The sequence below is a fragment of the Mustela nigripes genome, chromosome 14, assembly GCF_022355385.1.
Source record: "Mustela nigripes isolate SB6536 chromosome 14, MUSNIG.SB6536, whole genome shotgun sequence".
In the NCBI taxonomy this organism is placed as follows: domain Eukaryota; kingdom Metazoa; phylum Chordata; class Mammalia; order Carnivora; family Mustelidae; genus Mustela; species Mustela nigripes.
The window spans coordinates 53,106,294-53,129,590 of record NC_081570.1 but is presented as its reverse complement, the minus strand read 5'-3'; the positions used below and the strand labels follow the sequence as shown (position 1 = coordinate 53,129,590).

General features: G+C 43.4%; 1 long non-coding RNA gene across 1 annotated transcript; it reads left to right on the top strand.

Annotated features, from left to right (window-relative positions):
• The first annotated feature begins 1,037 nt into the window (after window positions 1-1,037).
• Window positions 1,038-23,297, top strand: LOC132001865 (uncharacterized). Its single transcript, XR_009399702.1, has 3 exons — window positions 1,038-1,197; window positions 1,659-1,725; window positions 22,890-23,297. It is a non-coding gene; the product is annotated as an uncharacterized LOC132001865 (long non-coding RNA).

Sequence of the window (23,297 nt, the reverse complement as noted above, 5' to 3'; positions counted from 1 at the left end):
GTCTACAGACAGCCATTCAAATCCCTCCAATTTCAGTACCCTCTATGCACCACCAGTGCTAACACCGCCGATTCTTGGAGAGCTCAAAGATAGGGGCTGAATGAACAACTGAAGGAGGGATTTGAACGGTTGTTTGGGTCTCCACGCCTTGAAGCATTCACTTCTTGTCCTCCTTTAAAACCAGCTCCTGAATTCTTGCCCAAATAGACGGAAACACTTTTTCTGTCTGAAAATATACACGGGGAAAATAAACGTGTCGGCTGCAATCGACCTAGAGCAGACGTACCGGCGGGCTGGTGAGCTGTTCTTTCTTTGGAAAGGGCACGCTCTGCCTGGTAAAGGCTACCCAGTCACCCGGAGAAATACAATTTAAAGGGCGCCTGGGGTCAGAGTGGGAAACCCAGCCGCTCCTCTCCCCGCGGAGGCAACCTGGGAAACATTTCTGGGCTCCGTCCGAGTCACGCGGCAATTCCACGGCAGGAATTGTGCAATGGGGCGCGTCGGGCGGGCGGCCGGGATGGAAAGAAGCGGGGGAGGCTGCCGCGGTGCCAACTCTTTTCCCTCCCTCGGGAACCCCGAGGCGCGACGGCGCGGCCAGGACGGCGGGGATCCGGATGGCCCCAAGCCCGGGCCAAGAAAGCCTCGCTTCGTTGCAGAGGCTGCGAGCCGAGCCCCGCGTGCGGGCAGCGCAGCGCAGCGCCAGAGCCCGCCCCCGCGCCCTTCCCGGGACGCCGCCGGGGACCGCGGGCCGAGGGGGCGGGGACGCGAGCGGGAACGGCGGCGGCGGCTCCCCTGCGGCCCCCGGCGACGCGGTGGGGAGGAGGGGCGGCGCAGATTCGGCGCGGCGACCGCGGCGGGGAAGTCCGGGCTCCTACTTTCGGTTAGAAGCCCCGGGCTTCCAGCGGCGCCGCGCCCCCGCCCCCGCCGGCCGGCTCGCGCTTTCGGACGGTGACGCAGCCGTCCGGGTAGGCAAAGAAGTCTGCGCGGAAGCCGGGAACCTCCCCGGCCGCCGGCGCCTCCCCGCCCGCCCCCGCGCTGCCCCCAGGCCGCGCCTGCTCGGGGCCTGCGCTGGGGGTAGCCCCGGGAGCCCAGGCGGGACGCCCTCTGGGCGCGGGCTCGCTGATAAACCTTCAGTCTGGTTCATCACTCGTGTCACAGGCCTAGTGACGTGCGTTCTATTATTAGCGTCACTTAGAGGTGAGGAAACAGGCTCCCCAAACTACCCGGTTACGTGCTTTCAGTCAAATAGAAGGCAGAGCTGCGAAGCAAATGCAGGTTTGTCTTGACATAGCTTTGTCCCACTTCTCTCGGATCAGCCTCTCCCGGCTTTCAATCCAGCAAGCAGCCAATAGGTAACACGTGGGACATGTCCACTGAGAGGAGGAGCCCCTCTTTACGGGGCAGCGGGGTAATTTGCTTCTGGTGGGTGCTCACTTTTGCCCCAGGGTGCCGTGAAAATATTATTATCCGGGTGTATCACGGAGTGCACCAGGTTGGAAAGCATTTCGCAGAACTTCTGCCTCTGCTTTCAACCTGTATATCGGGATCCGGGACACCTTACCTGAAGGATCTGGTGGAGGGTTAAAGAAGACCGTGTTTACATGGTGCCAGCATCCCGACGATCCTCAAGGCATATTAATTCTCTTTTCTTTTTGCAGCGCTCCCAGGGACATCTGGGAACTCACTCACCCTTCTAACACTGGAGAGGGGACGCAGTCATTTTAGGTCAGTACCCTCTCTGGCAGATGAAAGATTTAATTCACTCAACGGGAAAATCACTTACCCCTACCTTCATCTAATTAGTGACAGACGGCGAGCTAGGGGCCCTCTCTCTTGGAAGCGTGCAAGGGCTCTTGACACCTCACCTTCCTTTTCCTCCCAGAACCCTCAGAACGCTCTGAGGCCAGAACGTGACTTCCTCGGAGACCTGACGACAGTGATGTGGGCGGGGACCTCCGGGAAGGAGGAGGAAGTCAAGTCACCGGGTTCGCAGCTGTCCTGTCTGCCACCCGCTAGAAAGGGACCTAGCACCTCAGGCCTAGAACCAGCTCTACAGGCCTGGGCCTCTTTGCTGGCTGGGACTGGGCCCTTTTAGAAGAGCTGCAGCCCAGTGAAAGATAAAGTTTTGTGTGTGTGTGTGTGTGTGTGTGTATGTGTGTGTGTGTGTGTGTGTGTGTGTGTGTGTGTGTCTGGAGCCGGGGTTGGGGGTGTTTGTGTGGGGGGGTTCTGACTGTGGAATGTCCACATTCAGTATATTAGGGTAGGAAGGAATATGCTGTTGGCTTTCACATTTTCTCCTGGATGGGACAGAGTCCTTCCATGGTAAATGATTTCAGCGTCAGCACAGAATTTTGAGAGGAGTTTATCTTGAAAAGTGAAGCATGCCAATGCAAGTTTTCTAACATTGCCAAATCTTGGGAACTGTTTGGGATTTAAAATCATGGAGCACTGGAGGAGCTGTTTCCCCCTTCTATGCCTCTATTTTGTGAAATGAGGCTAAAATACCCAGACAGCCCTTTTTACCCTGGAATTCTGGGACTATGAATGGCATCTGAGAAGAGTTCCCTCCAAAGGGAAGTTGGACCACAGAAGGACAGGACTCTCTCCTTTGTAAACAAGGTCCTCCTTTTTTAAATCACAAAAGTAATTACTACTCATTGTACACAAGTTATATTTTCCTCCCCGCCAGAACCAGAAAGAAGGTAAAACAATTGAAATCCCACACCCAGGAAACCATTGTTAGCAATTCAATGTAGAGCATTGAATAAATGCAGGCCGAATACACTGCTTTTCCCCTTGAACAGCCTTTTTTCCTTGAATGAAATATCATGACATGCCACTAAATATTTTCCATATATGTTTTTTCCATATATGTTTTGAATGGGTATGTAGTATTCCATTGTGCATTTATTTAGCTAAAGTCCAACTGAAGAATTAAAATTGTGCCCAGGTTTTTGCTATTGAAACAGCAATGAAGTGTGAACCTTGTAGCTAAATCTGAGCACATTCTCCATTATTTATACAGGTAAATTTCCTGGATGTGGTGTTTCTGGGTCTAGGGATAAAGATTGTTCTACAGTAACCTCTTAAGTTTGATTCCCTCCGCACCATCCCCTCCCCACTCCAGTGCTTTCCCAGACTTCCTGTACCATTTATTCACCAAGAATTTACTGAACACCCATCACATACCAGACACGCCTTGATACAGAGATGAATACTTCATAGCACAAGGTGCCATAAATGTCAGAGAAAGCTTTGGGTAGTCATATGCTCAGTTTGAGGAGGGTCATAAAAAACCAGTTGAATTTTTTAAAAATTCAATTTAATATACATATTATTAGTTTCAGAGGTACAATTTAGTGATACATCATTTGCATGTAACACCCAGTGCTCATTCGATCAAGTATCCTCCTCAATGCCCTTCACCCACGTACCCCATCCCCTTAGCCCCTCCCCTCCTGCAACCCTTAGTTTGCTTCTGTAGTTAAGAGTCTCTTATGGTTTGTCTCCCTCTCTGTTTTTGTCTTATTTTATTTTTTCTTCCTTTTCCGTGCATTCATGTTTTGTTTCTTGAATTCCACGTGTATGTGAAGTCATATCTTTGTCTTTCTCTGACTTATTTTGCTTAGCATAATACTCTCTAGTTCCATTCACATTGTTGCAAATGGCAAGATTTCCTTCTTTTTGATGGCTGACTAATATCCCATTGTATATATAAACTACCTCTTTATCTATTCATCTGTCAATGGACATCTAGGTTCTTTCCATACTTTGGCTATTGTGAACCTTGCTGCTATAAACATTGGGGTGCATGGGATCCTCTGAATCACTGTTTTTATCCTTTGGATAAATACCTAGTAGTGCAATTGCTGGGTCATGGGGTAGCTCATTTTTAACTTCTTAAGGAACCTCCATACTGTTTTCTAGAGTGGCTGCAGATAGTTTGTATTCCTACCAACAGTAGGAGAGCGTTCTCTTTTCCTTGTATCCTCGCCAACATTTGTCATTTCCTGAGTTGTTAATTTTTGCCATTCTGACTGATGTGAGGTGGTATCTCACTGTGGTTTTGATTTGTATTTCCCTGATGTTGAGCATTTTTGCATGTCTGTTGGCCATTTGCATGTCTTCTTTGGAGAAATGTCTGTTCATGTCTTCTGCCCATTTCTTGAAAAACCAATTGAGTTTTTTAAAACCAGTGGATTTTTAGGTGGGAGGAAGTTACTGAGGAGTATTGAAAATGGAAGGGAGGAACAATGAAAGGATCAAAGGTGTTCTCTGAATAGAGACGTGGTGACCTAAGAGCCTGGTACATGTTCATATATTTGGGAAAATTATGAGTTGTCTTGTGTGCTTGTACTGAGAGTAGACTTGGGAAGGAGAATAGTGACAATGCAAAAAAAAAAAAAAAAATTGCCTATTTTGTCATGCTAACAAGGTTCTGACCTTATCCATGTAGCAAATAGAGATCATTATTTATGGAGCCTCCTGATGAAATTGGATCTTACCACTTAACCTACTGAAGAGCACTGTCTTCAGTAGACCCTCAGAATCATTCCTTGGGGGAAGAAAAACAAACAATAGGAAAATTTGCAAAGGAAATATCCCACAAGAATGTTGAAGTGGAAACTGCAGAGAATCAACCAAATTCAGCAGTAGTAACTACCATGTCCATCACACTGAAGAGTGTGCTGTAGTAGTGGCCTTGATACTAGTGCATGGCAAGGGATTATTTCAGTTTCCTATCAGGAAAACAAATCCTAGACTGATAAATCTGAAGACATGTAGCATAGATTTTAGTACATGAAGGCCCCTTAGAAATTGTATAATGTTCAATGAAAGACATATTTCTGGTTTAATGAAAACCTTTTACTTATAGATAAGGAGTCCAAAACTTAAATGCCTGCTATGGCCAGGTAGATCATAACTTTCAATGATTGTGGAAAATTCTCAGCCATTATCTCTTTGAATGTTTCCTTTCCCTCATTTTTGCTAACTCCTCAGAGAATTTTGATTACAGGTATATTAGATCATCTAATTTTATCATCCAAGTCTTGTAATCTCTCATATTTTGTATCTGCATTTAGATAATTTTTTAGGATTTGACTTCTAGTTCACTAGTTCTTTTTTCAGTTGTGTCCAATCTCCTTTTACACTTTAGTTTTTAATTTCTATCGTTTTTTCCTTCTTACAAGTTCTGTGGGAAAATTCTGTATAGTCTCTTATTTCTTGCTCATATTTGCTGGCTTTCATTTCTTGAAACAAAGGTTCAAAGGTAAGCCAATCTGTCCCCTGGCCTATAGGCCTTCATCAGCAGGAAAAGAGAGGGATCTCTTGTGTAACCGGAGCTTCAGCTAAGATCATTCCTTCCCTACCTCTTATATAAGCTTTGGCAGGAGTGAAGAGGGAAGCCTGGGACTCTGTATGCTATTGAGAAGGGACTCTACCCCCTCTAAGGGTCTTACTGCCACTATCTGGCATTGCAGTCCCATTTTGCCTATGTCTCTGTTTATGTCAAGAGGTCCAGAATTCCCAGATCATCTTTCATACCTAAACCTAATCCTCATGTGGCTCTAAGGACAATGAGATACCCTCTACCATAGTATTTTGTATCTTTCTCCTAGCTTCCCAACCCCCACCTGCCATACTACATATTTTACTAGTCTCCCTCTTCTAAAATGTAACCGCTGGAAGAGCTGGGATATTTGTTTTGTTAGCTGCTTTGTCCCCAGAGCTTAGAATATTACACCTGGCAAATAGAAGGTAATAAAAAAAAATTTGTTGGGTGAATTAATATTAAACCTTCTTTATTTTATATTCAGTATCTTGCCATTCCATATCTAAGGATTTTGCAAGTCTGATTTTCGTCAGCTGTTGCTGCTAGCTCTTATTTCCTTTGCCTTGTTTACTTGTGTGTTTTGTGGATTTTTACTCTAAGCTCATATTCCTTGGGTTTTATCTTTAGAAATTCTTTGAGGCATGGATTAAAGTTCATTTACTGAGTGATCATTTGTATTTACTTTGATTAGTTGTCTGGGGTAACTGTTTACTCAGGACCAAATGAATATCCCTGCTTGTTGTTTTTGTGTCTGCTTTTTTTTTTTTTTTTTAACTACAAAGGTAGGGTGAATTGGGTTGTGAACCCATGTGTGTGGATATACATGATCAAAAGACAAATATTTTCTTCAAACAAAACAGGACAATGTTATGAAAGCAAAAGGTTCTTAGTTGTAAATAGGCTTACCTGCTGAAAACAGGTCCCCATGGTACAGATTTTGTGTAGACAATTTAGTTCTTGTAGCCCATCCAAAAAAATTAAATATTTTTTGAAGGCCAGGTATAGGCTATTTGGTGAAGACCTTGGTTTTTAAATTGCCGTAAGCACAAATATAGTAAGCTTGGAGTGTCTTCAGTTAGTCATTTGGACTGCCATAGAAGAAAAGGAAGTCAGATTGGTTTCCTCAGTCTTTCTTCATACTTGTAGTTCATGTTTGCTTGTCTCAGTCAAAGGCTTCTAATGTCCGACTGGTACTATTGTGCATGTACATGTTGTGCATGCTGTGTTGGTCTCCCTTCCTGAGGTGTGTTTGAGTAGATTTCAAGGGATACAAAGCTGCAGTTGGTCTCTGTTTGCAAGTCTTTGCACTTAGAAATAGTTTGGTGACTTTGCCTCAGATTTCTTAGGTAATACTGTCGTAGAGGAGAAAGTTGTTCTGTGTTATTTTATTTTATTTATTTATGTCTTTATTTTAAAGGTTTTATTCATTAGAGAGAGGACTCATGCAGGTGCACGCACGAGTGGGGGAGGAGCAAAGGAGAGGGAGTAGCAGACTCCCAGCTGAGCAGGGAGCCCACTCAGGGCTTGCTCTCAGGACCCCAAGATTGAGCTGGAGGCAGATGCTTAACCAACTGAGCCACCGAGGCGCCCCACTATGTTACTTTAAATTAGAGTAAAAGACAATTTTCTGCCCACCCAGAATTAGAAGGTAGCTTCTACAACCACTTTTCTGTTCACTTTGAGTTCAACTTCAGTTTTATTTGAATGAAACTTTCCCTGAAGATGCCCTCATATCACTGGGGATTAGTTATGAAAACCATGAAGATTAATGATTAAATTGCACAGGCCTAGTGAGAGGAGCTCTCAGAGTCTAATCCCAGCAGCTTCAGTGTTTGACAGGAAGTGTCTGATGCAAATTCGAAAATTTCAGACTTGAAACTACTCCTTTTTTTCTTTCTGTGTTTTTGAACTGGGTGGCTCGTCATGTTCCTGGCTCCAGAGGGGTAAATAAAATTCAAAATGGCTCAGCAGCCAGGGGCCCCAGCTTTGCCTTGTGAATTGTGATGGTGCCTGAAGGTTTCACCGTTCCCCAAACTTCCCCATCCCACTTAGAGGCCAAGAGGCCAAAGTCCCTTCTGTGCTTTGACCTCTGTTCTACTGTGGCTTCACCCTGCTCTTCATTGAGGCTTATAAGCAAGACAGAAAAATATCTGGAGCGATCTTTACTCTGTTTCATTTCTTTAATCCCATAGTTTCTTATTTCTGTCCGATTCCTTTTATTATTTATAAATCTTCTCTTGAGAATATATTCTGTTTCTTGGTGGTTTAGAGATCAGATCAGTAAAGGTTGAAAGCTGCCAGCAAAGGCAGAGTGACTTTGAGGGTTACTTTTATCTCAAAGAGGTTGTGAGGGTCTGAGCCTCAGCTCTTCAGAACAAATTTTTAAAAGATTTTATTGATTTATTTGACAGAGGAAGAAAGAGAGAGAGAGCACGTGTGCGAGCGTACGTAGGGGGAGATGCGGAGGGTGAGGGAGAACTGGATTCCCCCACTGAGCAGGGAGCCCAATGTGGGGCTTCCTGGGGCTCACTCCCAGCACCCGGGATCATGACCTGAGCTGAAAGCAGGTGCTTAACTGCTTAACCGACTATGCCACCGAGGCACCCCCCCAACACTGTCTCAGATTTTTATCAGTAGTGGGTATGGGCCCATTTCAGAGATGAACTCACATTGTCGAAGCTTATTATATGCCTAAAGTGATATATAAATCTGAAAGGCTGATATATTATGGATGTGATCTTAGCAAATTCCATTAGAACGTAAGTTCCACAAAAGGCAGAGAGTCGATTTTCTGCTATATCCCCACTGATACAGTTTAGTGTGCCCTATGTTAGGTGCTCAGCAAATACTTGAATTAACGATTTAATCCCTAATTGTCAGTTTTCTCTCTGTACATTAAGTACCATATAGCTCATTGATTGTTTTAAGAATTTTGAGAACTAATTTAAAAGCACTTAGCATGGTGTGTGCCACAAAGTGAGCATTTCATAAATTTCTCATCAAAGATCGTTATCTATTAAGTTTTTCTTTTCTTGCTTACTTTACTTGAAATGAAACAACAATTAGAGTTGCTACAGTTATTTGTTTTACCCCTCACCCATGTCGGGGAAATTAGTTTGAGATATATAAATGTGTATTGAATGCTCAGTGTGTAGGTTACAATCACAATCTTTGTGCTACATAGAGACTTTTCGTCCAATGATGGAGTAGACTTACAAAATGACTATATACGATATAAGGTTGCTTATGGAGCTGTAGAAAAAGCCACAGCATCGGTCCTGAGGGAGGGGCAGGCCAGCTGGTGGGAGGATGTAATGTCTGTTTGCTGACAAACCGATGCTTATGATGTGCAGGAAAGCAGTAGGAATGATATTCCTGACCCATGAAGGAAAAGTGACGGTTTAAAAGATGGTATGATTTTGAAAAGGTTATGGTTAATGTAAATTTTGTTTTCATCATCTCATATTCTAATTCTAATTCGGTATTATAATGTGTATAGAGTGTTGCATGATAACTCAGAATTAATCAGTGTTTAATCAGTTGGAATATTCTGTTTTTCAAACTATTTTAGACAAACACATCTTGAACTGTGTCCTACCAAGAATGATACAGTTCTACCAAGTGACATCCTTTCATTGTGTAAAAATAAAACTACACATAAATATTTGGGTTTTGGTAATTTATAATTTGATAGATGTAGGTGTCTCCTTCTCCAAGTGCCAAGGTCCAGACAGGCAAGTTTTTCCTTGTTGTCTCTGTGCAGCAGCTTTTTCTCCTGTTCCTCATTACACTGGAAGTATGGCCCCCTTCAGGTTTCCAGTTTCATTAGATTTCCCCATTTGGGTGGACTTTATAGCCTAAGCTGATTTCTAATGACCCAGTCTTCTTAGATCTTCAGATTTCTCAAGAGTAGCTTGATTTTTATGTGGAATCAGCAATCTTTAAATTTTGGCAAACAACTGAAACTTATTTGTTTTTCAAGTGTCACATACACACACACACACACACACACACACACACACAATCACCAAGGGTGATATATGGGCTTCAGGCTATCAGTTTATAATCTCTGTTGTTCTAAACAGGCTAAGCAGTCAGCCCATCAATCAGCCAATGTGTGTTTATGTATACAATGTAGAATACATTTTGCTAGAATGCATCAGTTAGATCACAATATCCTCAGATTTGGAGAAAAAATGCCCAATTTCTGATTTCTTTTTATTTTTCTTTATAAATGTACATGTGTCTAGACTTTTTTGTTCAGGAAATATGGCCACTGGTACCTACAATATAAGGAAATGTAGGGCATAGTCCTTGCCCTCACAGAGTTTTTACATTCTGTGCTATAATAGAATGTGAGATGGACTGAAGTATCGAGAGATTTAAAGAAAGAGGAGCACACACGAATTTACTAGCTCAGTCTGGGTCTGCTTTAAAGGAGCTGTAGATTGAGGTGCCTGGGTAGCTCCATTGATTAAGGGTCCAACTCTTGATTTTGGCTTAGATCGTGATCCCAAGGTCATGATCTGAGGGTTGTGAGATTGAGCTTGTGTTAGGCTCTGCGCTCAGCAGGGACACTGGCTGAGATTTTCTCTCTCCTTCTCCTTCTGCCTCTCCCCTGGCTCAGTCTCACTCTTTTCTCTCTCTCTCTTTCAAAACAAATAAATGAGCTGCAGGCAGGGTGGGTGTGATGGCACTGGATGGAAACGGGCATATATCTGATATTTAGAGGAAGTTGTGACCGGAGTTGATAACTGAATGAACGTAGTATAAGACTAAGGGAGAAATAGTATTTGTGCTTCTGTACTTGGGAAAATTCCAACCAGGCATAGTTGCAAGACTATCCGAAGGGTGGCTTCAGTGATTATTTTGAAGGAAACAAAAGAGCTCAATGTCCCTTTCCTTTTGGTTTGTTCATTTCTTATAAACCAAAAGCAAGGCAGAAGGTTTTCTCATTTATAAAAGGCTCAAGAAATATAATCAGTTTTTACATAATAAAAAAAGGGGGGGGGGAATCCAAGTGTTAGGGGAAATATTTAAACTGATATATTTATATATATTAGCCTTTTTTATTACTTTCTCATCATTAAAGGATTGTCTTTCTCCTTTAAACTTTTTTTTTTTTAAGATTTTATTTATTTATTTGTGAGAGAGAGAGGGAGAGCACAAGCAGTCAGAGTGGCAGGCAGAGGTAGAGAAAGAAGCAGGCTCCCTGCTGAGCAAGGAGTCAGTCCAACAGAGGACTTGATCCCAGGACCCTGGGATCACAACTTGAGCTGAAGGCAGACGCTTAACCGACTAAGCCACCCAGGAGTCCCTGCCTTTCTCCTTTAATGAACAAAAAATAAATGTGCACAGGTACATCAAGATTTTAAAGGATCTTAAACATGTATCTCACGTTGAAAAGCGTCATTGAAGTAGACCATCTGTATTCTCCTAAATCAATGCTATTAGTTCCACTTAGGGCATTTCACTGGCGTCTGATTGTTTGAAGGGGCTGTAGGAAAACTGATGACATTAAGTAAGATAGATTATGGATCACATTCAACTCTCATCTCTCCCAGGGCCTAACAGGCATAGCTTGCATTATTGCTAATGGGAGTTTAGAGCATAAGCCTTTATGTATTTAAAGAGCTTACCATTAAAAATCTATCAATCTCCCAATCCGTGCAGTAGAACGCAAATGGGCTTTAATTTTAGGTGTAACTTGTTAATTGGTTGAGAATAGCTTCATTATAAGTGATTGACACCCCACAAGTTCTTTTATCTCCTCTTCTACCCCTTTCTAACTCCAGAACCAAAGCGGATTTATCAGCAGTCTAGAATAGACAGCAGTAGGAGACCTGGGTTATTTATGTAGATTTAAAAGAACAGTGCAGGAATCCGGATAGGGTAACGTTTGCAGCACCGTGGGAATCAGCGAGCACATTCACATATATGGGGTCATGTTTGAATCTCATAGCAATTCTGTCCTGGGAGTAGGTTGGTCTCAGACTTTGTAGGTATTGCTTGGGTGGCTTGTCAACAGTAGAAATTTATCTCTCACAGTTCTAGAGGCTGAGAGGCTGAGATTGAGGTGCCAACCTGCTCGGGTTCTAATGAGAACCCTCTTCTGGGTAGCAAAAGGCCAGCCTCTTGTTGTGTGTTCACGTGGTAGAAACAGTGGTCCACCCTTGTGACCTGATCACCTTCCCAAAGTCTCCTCTTCTGATACCTTCCTGTTGGGGGTTTAGTTTTCAACATATGAATTTGGTGGGAGGGGGGTGCAGACTGTCCATTGAAGGCAGTTGGGCCTCCTGTTACACCCAGCAGAGGCCAATTATCAGAGTTGCCTTCAAGTTTCTCACCCAGTGTCAGAAAGCTTGCACATAGGAAAACCAGGACAAGCACCTAAATCTTACGGCAGCAAGTCCAGTGCTTTCTGTAGAGACCCCAACTGCTTCTCAGTCCTTCAATTTCACAAGTATTTCTTCAGAGCCCATCTCATCAGGTTCTAAGGGTGGTAAGAGTGCACAGCATTGCTACCTCCTCTCAGAGGACTAAAAGTTTATTATTTCAAAAGATTTATTTGAGAGAGTGAGTGAGAGGAGAGAGGATGAGAGAGAGATCAGAAGGAGGGGTAGAGGGAGAAGCAGACTCCTGGTTGAGCAGAAAGCCCAATCTGGGGCTCAATCCCAAGACCCTGGGCTCATGACCTGAGTCGGGGGCAGGCGCTTAACCAACCAAGCCACCCAGGTGCCTGATTTAGGCCAAAGTTTGAGGAAAAGGCTACAGCATCAATTTTATTTTCATTAAGTGTTTTCAGAATGTAGAGAAAGGAGAGATTGTGGGCTGTTCATTGGGGAAAATTGCATGAAGGACGCCTGTGGACTTTCATGGATGTTCTACAACAAATTATGTAACTAAGGAGTTCACTTTGAATACCAAGTCTGTGTTGACAACTGTATGAGGTACCTCTCGAGCGTACTTTCCCTCATTTAGACCTCACCATAATTGTCTGAGCTAGGTGTTATTACCCTCCACTGTACAGGGCAGACTTTTTCAAGGCGCACACAGTAGGGGCAGAGCCAGAGTTGAACATCTGAGGACACCAGTGCCTCAATTCTTAACCACCATTGTATACAATTTTACCCTAAGATTTAAAAACCAGACTTTTTACAAATGTACCTAAAAAATACATTTAGGCCTCTAAAGCAAAAAAAAGCAATTGGAGTTCCCTCTTCCTTGACTTGTTGGCAGACCTGGGAGATAGAACAGAGACCGGGGATCTATTACGTTGAAAGCTCTTACTTTATAAAGCAAAGTTCTGGCCCATGGAAAAACACCCTGGAGCTTCAAGATAACCGTGAAAAGACCAGGTAGTCAAGCAGACATTTTGCCAAACCTAGCAAAAACAAAATAACAGAGTGTAAATACAGAGGACATTAAAGGATTAGCACAATAAGGGCTGGTCTAAATCTTTTAAAGAGATCCAGTTGTTGTGGCCTAATATTTGGAGGGACAATCTACCCCAGGAGGTTGAGATGCCTTAGCTTTGTTCTCCAAATTACCCAGGGAGGTGATCCAGGAAAAAAGCTCATCTCTCTGCATAAGTTTCTAGAGCTATCCAGTGTGGTTTACTGTGCTTTCTAGAACTTTTATTCAGTGTACTTTTTATCCATACATATTTACACTACCAACATATTTTTGTACTCCTTTTAAAGTTCTTTCCCTGATACCCAGTGTTCTAGATCAGCACTTTCTGTCAGGGCGGTGGGGGTTGGCTGGCACGAAGGGCTGGTTGGTGCACACTTCTCCACAGGTGTTGCCAAATGTACAACATGGAGGAAAAAACAATTGGGAGAGAAGTAGGCAACATTAGGTCACTGGGCTCAAAAGAGGCAGAAAAGATGTTGGAAAATTCAGTGGACGGTTGACAAGAACAGTCTAATTAGTTTTTTTTTTAATTGTAGTGAAATATATATAACATAAAAAGTGCCATTTTAGCCATTTTTAAAGTGTACAACTCAGTGGCATTAATTATTGAAAATGTGGTGTAACCACCACCATGATCTATTTCTAAATATTTTCCATCACCCCAAACAGAAACTCTGTACCCATCAAGCCAAAATTTCCTATTCCCTCTTCCTTCAGCCCCTGATAAACACTAAATGCACTTTTGTCTCTATGAATTTGTCTATTCTCGATATTTCCTATATTCTTATATTTCATACAATATCTGCCCCTTTGTGTCTGACTTTCCAGATTCATCCATGTGATAGCATGTATCAGACAGAACTTCATTCCTTTTTATGGCTGAGTACCTTAATTATATGTATCTACCACATTTTGTTTATCCATTTGTTTGTTGATGGACACTTGGATTGTTTCTACCTTCTGGCTATTGTGAATAAAGCTGCAATGAACACTGGCTTACAAGTGCCTATTTGAGTCCTTTTTTCAATTCTTTTGGGTGTATACCAGGAGTGGAATTGCTCAGTCATAGGGCAATTCTATGTTTAACTTCTTGAGGAACTGCCAAACTTTTTTCCACAGGGACAGCACCAATTTACATTCCCACCATCAGGAGATGAGGGTTCCAATCTCTCCATATCCTTTGCCAACACTTATTATTTCCATTTTCATTTTTATAGCCATCCTTGTAGATACGACGTGGTATCTCACTGCGGTTTTAAGTTGTATTTCCAAATGACTAATGATACAGAGCATTTTTAATGCACTTACTGGCCATTTGTATATCTTCTTTGGATAAATGTCTATTCAAGTACTTTGTTTATTTTTTAATTGAGTTTTTTAGGTTAAGCTGTAGGAATTCTTACATATTTTGGATATTAAATCCTTATCAGATACATGACTTGCAAATATTCTGTCCCGTTTTGTGGGTTGTCTTTTCACTTTTTAAAAACATTAGCAAAATTTTACTTCAACTTTTTTTCTGCTTATAAAAAAATCTTCTAAAAAGCTGATAGCTAACAGTTATTATCTAAAGGCAATGTGGAAACCACAAAGAATGTCTCTCAGACAAGAGGTAGTGTCCAAAATCTCCCCCACACTGGGGGCCAAGGCAAGAGGAGGGGGTAGAACTCTGCCATTAGGGTTGGTGGCCCCAAATGGGAGCCCAGTTTCCCCCTCCCCTGTCTAAATTCCCTTTTTGTGGTAAATAAGACTCTGCCAAGCTGACAGCTTGGAACTCCCAAGCTGCCTGAATGTTTGGGTGTGTTAGAGGAAAATGCTGTGTTTTCAAGATGGCCTACATGCCAGCCCTCAGAGCCCTGAGCCAGCACCCTCTTCCCACTTCAGAGAGCCAAACTCCTGGCTCACTGGGGACTGCCGGGGCCCTAGAATAGGAGGCAGCCTTTCATCCCAGCATCCCTCCCTCTAATCACAACCCCACACCCTGGAATTTTTGTTGTTATGGGCCTCATGTAGTTTTGGGTGCTGCAGAAGCCTAGCTCTGAGAGACAGTGACAGTGGCAGGCAAAGGCCCAGGGCTGTGGCTGGGGTAGCTCTTGGCCCCTGGGATGCCTATACATTTATGCTTATTTCCAGACTGTGGTCCACTGCAGGGAGAGGTGGGTTGAGCAAGGTGCTGGCAGCCTTAGCCCTGTAGTGTGTGTATATGGCAGAGGAGAAGGAAAAGGACAGAAGGAGGGATAAGGAGTCATGAAGCAGGGACAGGGATGAATGAGAGCCAGGTAGGAACTTGCCCTGGCCAGCTGTGGCCCACCTGAAACAGAACTCTGCTCCCAAGAGGGACCCGTCAGTTCCACCCTGCTGGGCAACCAGGGCATGAGGAAGCCAGGTTCAACTTGGCCACAGTGTTAAACAATAATTGCAGGGGATACTGAATACAGACAGGGTGCAATGATGTCTGGGCTCTGCATGTTGCCAGAGCCTGGCCAACAGAAGGTGAAGCAGTACTCACTGGAGTGGCCCTGGGTTCCAGGTTGGACAGGCAGACATACTGGCTCATGGGCAAGAGCAGCACTTCCGGAGTGGTAGCTGGTCCCAGATCATCTCTTATTCATGAAGCACTAGCTGTAGTCTGAAGCTGCAGAGGTTCTTTCCTCCATGTACCAGAGCTTGAAGCAAGTGCAATATTCATTCCTTAGTTCCTCTAGCTTTGGCTGCAGCTTTGGTCCAGTCAGCAAAGAGCAGCTGGCACATGTGGTGCTCATCCAGGTCTTTCATTTAAGGCTCCAGTGTGAAATCATCTAATCTGGAGTTGAGGAGACATGCACACGGTCTGTTCTCATTTGCCAGTGGGAGTTGACTTGAGCGCATCACTTCTTCAAAAAAAAAAGTGTAAAGTACATAATTAGTGATTAATCAATAAGTATCATTTTCATTTGCCTTTAACGAGAAAAAAATAAAATGAAAATAGGATGATTCCTGAAAAGTCAAGATATATAACCTCCCTTTGTATTGCCTTATGTTCTGAAATGTTTTATATTCCAGGTACTTTGAAATGTTAGCCTCAGATGGTCTATCCTCTGTGGGAATCGCATCTCATACCCACTTTCTATCTTTAGATCTTGCATCATTGTTTACAGTGAACATAATCACAGGGACAATGGGCCTTGCCAATGAGTCTGTTTGCCCCACTGGCAACTGACCACACCTGGAAGGGCCTGTTGCTCCTACCTGCTTAACATATTGACCTTGAAGACAGCAGGAGGACTTAGAGGCCTTGGCTCCCTGGTTGCTAACATGTTCTGCTTGATACTGGCCCTGCCAGGAGCTACCAGCCAGAAATGCTTCCCTGAAAGACACATACAGATTACCCAACCACCCCTATTAGGCAAATGATTCTGCAAATGGCATGTCCTCTACACTTGGGCTTAAGAAAATCTGTCAAGCAAACACTTACCTTCTATCCCGGGTACCTGGTCTTAATCCCTTGACCAAGTCACTGTGTTTTCCCATGTTGCTTATCCATCCAATCATCTATCCATCCACCCACCCATCATTCATCCACCCAAGATTTATGGAATGGCTGCAAATACAAAGATGATATATTGTCCTGGACTCCATAAATTCACAGCCTGGGATGTGGTTGATAGAATGGAGACAGGTAGGCAAATGAATAGTGGGAATAAGGTATGAGAAGGAAAAGTACAAAAGTATATGCGAAGTACTCTGTGAAACCAAAGAATGGATCCTGCTTCTCTCGGGTCACTGAGGAGGTTTTTTGCAGAGCAAAAAACATGCGGAGTATGTGCAGGTGACCAAAGGGTAATGAGTTTGGGGCCAGACTATGACAGACTTTGTATGCTTTACTGTGACACTGAACTTGATCCTCCAGCAACAGGGAGCCTTTCCTTTCCCCTTCTATTGCCTTGCATCTTAGGGCTCTAAGGCCCTGGTCCCTGCTAATAAAATAATAACCAACTCTTTTTAGGGCTTCCAATGTGCCACAGACTATAATTTAAATGCTTTAAATTCATTCTGTAACTTTATTTTCACAACAACCTTAGAAGACAGAAAATGTAATCATCCCCATTTTATGATGAGAAAACAGATTTTAAACCCAAAGTCTCACATCTAGGAATAGGCAGAGTTCTGATTCAAAGACCCAGTTCCAATTCACAGTCAAGACTGTGCTCCTAGAAACATGAGCCAGTAGGCTCTTGGTGTATGAGGGACTAGGAAGACTGGATCCATCTCCCCAAACAAGCCTCCAAAACTTTCCCACTTTTTTTTTTTTTTAAGATTTTATTTATTTATTTGACAGAGATCACAAGTAGGCAGAGAGGCGGGCGGGGGGGGGGCAGCAGGCTCCCTGCCGAGCAGAGAGCCCCGATGCGGGGCTCAATCCCAGGACCCTGGGATCATGACCGAGCTGAAGGCAGAGGCTTTAACCCACTGAGCCACCCAGGTGCCCCTTCCCCACGTTTTATAATGCAAATACCTCAAACCCTCTTACCTCCTACTTGGGCTGATAGCAACAATCTGAAAGCACCTCCTGTAGGGGTCAGTCATAGTGGTTGTAGAGGAGGGCTTTCTATGATGCTGATGCCAGCTTACCTCCAAGTTCTGTGGCTGCTTCTGGGTGATGTTGAATTAATGATTAATCTGCTCATGTAGAACTCAGCTAATGCCCCTCCAAATAATGTAATATGTTAGCCCAATTAAAAACAGCTGCCCAACTAAATGAACTGTCAGAGCTGTCAACTCCCATTTTATGTTCTGCAAAAGGAAGCAGGAGTTCTACTTGCCAGACAGTGTTAGATTAAGATGTTAAATTAACTATATAATAAATAGATATATATGTAATTTAAGTTAGTGTTGATGTCATCTCTGTAAAACTGTGTGTACAAATGCGTAACCTGAAGCTCAGAAAGGTGAAACCACTGGTTCAAGGTCAAGGAGTCACTTTTCTTTCTACAACTCCAGGACTCTAACATTAGGGAGGTCTTTCGTTTGTATCCCATCAAATAACTGCTCTTCTTTTTAAAAATGAAAATTCAAATGATCCTAAAGGAGCATTATTATTTTAGCAATGTGATGTAGTGCAAAGAGCAGGAACTTGGAACCCAGATATTCTTGCGTTAAGCTTCTAGTGTCTGCTCTGAAGTGTGTGACCTTTGGCAAATAACCTCATCTCACCTGAAGAGATGATTGTGAGAAGGGCAGCAGGTCGCTGGCGCCTAGGGTACCTTAGTACACCTTGGTCCTTTTCGGTTCCTCCTCGGTGTAACACAAATGGACATCTCCAGCCATCTCAAGCTAATTGGTTACATATTAAAGGCATCCTTAGAGATAATGTTAATTAATTAATTTATTTTTGAAGATTTTATTTATTTATTTGACAGAGAGAGATCACAAGTTGGCTGAGGGGCAGGCAGAGAGAGAGGGGGAAGCAGGCTCCCCGCTGAGAACAGAGAGCCCAACTCGGAGCTCGATCCTAGGACCCCGAAATCACGACCTGAGTCTAAGGCAGAGGCTCAACCCACTGAGCTACCCAGGTGCCCCTGTTAATTTATTTTAATTGAAACAAATTCCTGATATATGATATTTTGGGAGAAAATCTGGGGAAGGTATTGTGAAACTAGGCAAATTATACAGCTCCCGCAAGCAGGACCTCCCAGACCCATCAGGGAGGCCCATGACTCATGAGAGTTTTGGGGTGAAAACAGAAATGCTGCTATCTTGGAGCCACAAAATTCCTGGTCAGAAACATGACACAGGGACAGATGGAAGGAGAGATAGCAATAGAAGGCAGCAGAAACAGGTTCCCCAAAAGTGATGCACATAGGACCTGCTGTATGAATGTGTGGGGGAGAGAGACCAGTTGGAAGAGGTCAAGGAACCCGCCATAACCCCCTCCTGCCCTCTCTCTTGCTTTTGTAATCCCATTGCAACTTTGGGAGTCAAACTCTCTAAGAGTCACCCATATCTTTCTCTTTGTAACAAGGTGGGGAGAATATCACCATCTCTTAATAGTTGGTGCCAAAATTCCTCCTGGGGCTAGACGCATCTATGTGTGGAAAATTGGGTATAATAGAATCTGTTGGAGAGCTTGAGGCAGAATGTTGGAACCTGAGGACCTGGATGCTAGGGGTGGGGGTGGGGCACTTGCTGTGGGTACTACAGGGAGAATGTACAATTCTTGGGGGTGGTCTGGGATGGAGAGAGTGAGGCAAAGAGAGGAGGGAGGGCAGAGGGAAAAGGGAGAGAGCAGCTGTGATTTCTCCCTGCCATTCCCCGCGTCTCCAGCAATGACAATCGAAGCAAGGCACATTTGTGTGAGTGTCTTGATGGGAAAACCGGGAAGGGACGGAGTTTCATTTCCACATTGTGCAGAACAGATTAGGTGTGAGGAAGTGAAAGTGTCCTTTTGGATGTCATCCAGCTCTGGGAAGGGCTGTAGACTTCCACAGGCCAGATTAAGGGTTGGGGGTTCAAACCAAGTTTACCCAGATCTTTGAGAGGCAAAGGGGCCTCAGCTGATTTCCTAGTTATATCTCTGATTTCTTTCTCTTTCCTTCTTTACCTTTCCCTCCCCTCCAAAGCTTACCCAGTACTGTACTTGACATACAGTAGGCACAACGTAAACATCTGTCGTGCTGAAGTCTATAAATATTATGTGTGGTTTCTGCTGTCGTGATACCTAAAATTGAGTAAAGTCAACACACACATGTATTTCACCTCTAAAAATAAGCCTAATCCTAAAAATTCTGGGAAGGATATAAATACCATCTAAGTAGGCTTACCACTTTCCACCTCTTTGTTTTTTGGTATCCTTCAAGGTTCAAGTCACATCTCACCCTCCAAGAAGTCTACCTGGATTTTCAGGGACATTTCCTGTCTCTGAAATCTTATGCCATTTCCCTTCTGTGTCAACCATTTGAAACTTGATTGTTTATTTTTCAGAGGGATGTTTTGCCTTTTCTTCTCTATACCACAGTCTCAGGACAACCCTTGCTACAGGCTGAGTGTGTATCCTACACACATAGTTACTGAGTTGATTGTTACTGATCATGGGTATCTTGCATCATAGTCCCAGAAACTTAAGAGTTTCGTATGTACTTGGCATACACTGGTACTGAATAAATGTTGTTGAACTGAGTTGAATTGACCTCTGAGAATCTATGAGTCCTAGATATTACTCTGTTGCCAAAAAAACAGAAAATTAGAACTTGGGGAGAAATGAAATTTAATTCTCGTTAAACTAAAATTGATTTTTCTATTGCTCTTAAGCATGTAATTTAGGTTTTCCACTCCAAATGCAAATATGATTTATTGGCCAGTCACTTTTAAAAGGATACTGTGAGCTTAAAAAATGAAGATGCACAGAATTTTGATGTTGACAGATGTCATAAAATCATGTGCTCTAACTGAAGAGAAGTATGAGCTCAGAGAGGTTAAACAGACAGCCTTGTGCTTCCTTGGTTGGTCACAGAGCTCACTGGGCAGTTAGGTCCCATGCTTTATGATCCAGTGGCCTTTCCAGACTCTAAGGTTGGCTGTCAAAATGTGTTTTCATTATTAATGCAGTATACTAAGTCCCTGGGGTAGAATAAGCCCATTATTAGAGCTAGTAAGTCAGTCCAAAGCAATCTGATATTCCTAAAAAATGGGACAGATTTTGAAGTAAAAAAATCCTTGGGTTCACTGCCTTCCAGTGGGGCCATCATCTCATTTATCCTATGTATATATAATATTATATATATATATATATCCCATAAATGAACACTTCTGTATGAACATTCATTATAATAGTTTTATTGATTCCGTTATACAGTGCTATTAATTACATGACCACAAAAGCCTTCTGTTAGATTAAGCCATAATAAATAAGATTAGTAATACTCTGTATATTGAGTGCTTTTATGATAAATGGATGTTCATCTTTTCAGAAATTACTACATTGATGTCTTATAATTATATCAGATATTTGGACTTTTTTAATAAAAAAACTTGAGTGTCTTCTAATAACTAATGATATTAGTTATTAGATTATTCATCCTCATGATTATTCATCCTCATGATAACCCTATCAAGTGGATGTTAGGATTTTCCTCACAGGTGAAAAAATACAATCGTATAGAAATTTGGTATCTTGCCCAAGATCCCACAGTAAGGAAGGCCAAGACTGAACAAGATAATATATATGCACTTAGCACAGTACTGGGCAGATAGTGTGTTGAATAAATGCCATAGAAAGAGTCAGTATGAAGTGAGCAGAAAGTTGAAGCTGTTCCAAAGATAGTACGTAAGATATATAATTCCTGTATATAAAACATGTATGACTGGGGGCACCTGGGTGGCTCAGTCATCTGACTCTTGGTTTCGGCTCAGGTCATGATCTCAGGGTCGTGAGATGAGCTTCCATCTAGCTCCACGCTGAGCTTAGAGTCTGCTTGAGATTCTCTGTCTCCCCCTCTGCCCCTCCCCCTGCTCCATGTGCTCTCTCTCAAATAAATAACTAAATCATTAAAAAAAAAAAAAAGTACGACTAAAATTGGATTCTGAGCTTCCTAACAATCAACAGGGGAAATATAATCAGTTACACAAATGATAAGTAACCTTGCCGGAGAGAATTATAATTATCTGGAGCTCAGACCTAAGAGCTCTTTTTCAGGACACAGCATTTAACATCCTAACAAGGACCTGAGAGGATGAGGCAAACTCACCTCGGAATACACTGGATGGCTGCTTAGACGCCTGGAAAAAGGGATGGCCAAACCTGGGTGAAGTGGAGATGCCTGAGTTGCCCCAGCAGAAGGCAGAGGAAGGATTAAGAAGTTGAGGAAAGGGGCACGTAGAGTTAAAATATCATGTCAGACCAGAAGCCCCATGAGACAATTACGTTTCATGGGAGACCCAAAGGACATACCATTCACCAAGACTGTTAAGAATGTACTGCCAAGAGAAGTAGCAGAGTCACTAAGAAGTCACTTCTGAAGGTCTGGGATTAAAGGAGGAGAGTGGTCTCAGAGCTGGGCTCCTTAATAGCCACGGGCATGAGGGGGCTTTTTCTAAAGAACAGAGACTAGCTGGAAGTGCTTACCTATCAGAAGCCATGAGGCCATGGTACCATAATCACCAGTAGAGATAGAGGGGTGGCCACAGGGGCTCGGCCTGTAGGAATTATGGAATAACAGGATAAACAGGATTAACAGCTCATGGTGTCCCAAGGGTCAAGTGTGCAGACAACAAAGGTACTACATAAAATCTAAGAAAGAGGGGGCCTGGGATCACGTGATCCTCTGGCCATATATATCCCATATGACACCATCTAGAGCAGCAGACCTTGTAGAATGCTGGAGGCCTTGGAAAGGCACACTTGAAATGACAGATTAGAGGAAACTCTCTGAGAGAACGGGTTGTCTTCCTGTAGGATACGCTTTAAAGCTGAGACCTCTGTATGATTGTGTGTCCACACTTAGGAGGGTAACTGGATCCAGGAACCAAGGAATCAGAGCAGGCGTGGCACCATTTACCCTCACTCCTAATGGCTTACTGGGAAACTTTGTCCACATTCTGGTCTCTTCGAGTGTTAGAGGTCCTGGGCCCTTGCCAGGGGATGTAACAAGAGTCTTTTGGGTTTATGAATTATAGCTGTCACCAAGGCCCTTTGGATTCCTTGTCTCCAGGGACCAGCAAGGGAAAAAGAGTCAACCATTTATGGCAGGGAAAATCCCTCTTCAACAGCAGGAGGTAGAGTTCCTTTTATACATGCAGCTAGGGAGAAACATGGGTGGAACCCAGGAGAACCATTGGGGCCTATTCAGGCACTCACTTACCCCATCGGAACTATGACTGGAAGTGTTCAGCGCTCCTGGCCTGGGAAGGGTGTGACTGCAAAAGGCTCAGATCCCTCCAGAAGGAAGACTTGGGTCACTTCACCAGGTAAGCCAGCAGGACCTGCCAGACTAATAGCTAGGCATGAGAGGAATTTAGAACGGACAGAAGAGAAAACAAACGAACAAACAAAAAGAAGGGACAGAAAAAGGAGAGGACGTGAACCAGCTGTGGCTCTGAGACCAACACTAGTGACCTGGCCATTGTTTGCATCATTAACCACCTTTTCTATATTTGCCTGCAGAAAGACGGGTCCACAGACCTGTGGAGGTCCTACTCCCTGAAACTACTACAGATGCAGACCTGAGCAGTGTGATGGGTAGAATGTAGCCACCATGAAACTGTACGGCTCAGATGTCCTCCTGCAGGGAGCATGGCTGACGGAGAGTTCCAGCTCTTCTGTGTGATCCATTACCATGTTTGTGTGGGAACTGGGCTTCCCATGCCCACGACTGAGCATGGCAAGCATACTATGTGAGCGGCAACCACTTGGCCTGAGGACTCCCAAGGGGCTTCCCTGACATTTTTCTTGGAAATAGCCTCTATCTATCCCTTCTTCCCATTCCTCTACTTTCCTTCCACAGATATTGGAGCTGCAACATGGTTGGGTTGCTTCCCTCTCCTTCTCTTGCTTTCTCTCCTTTTACAGATA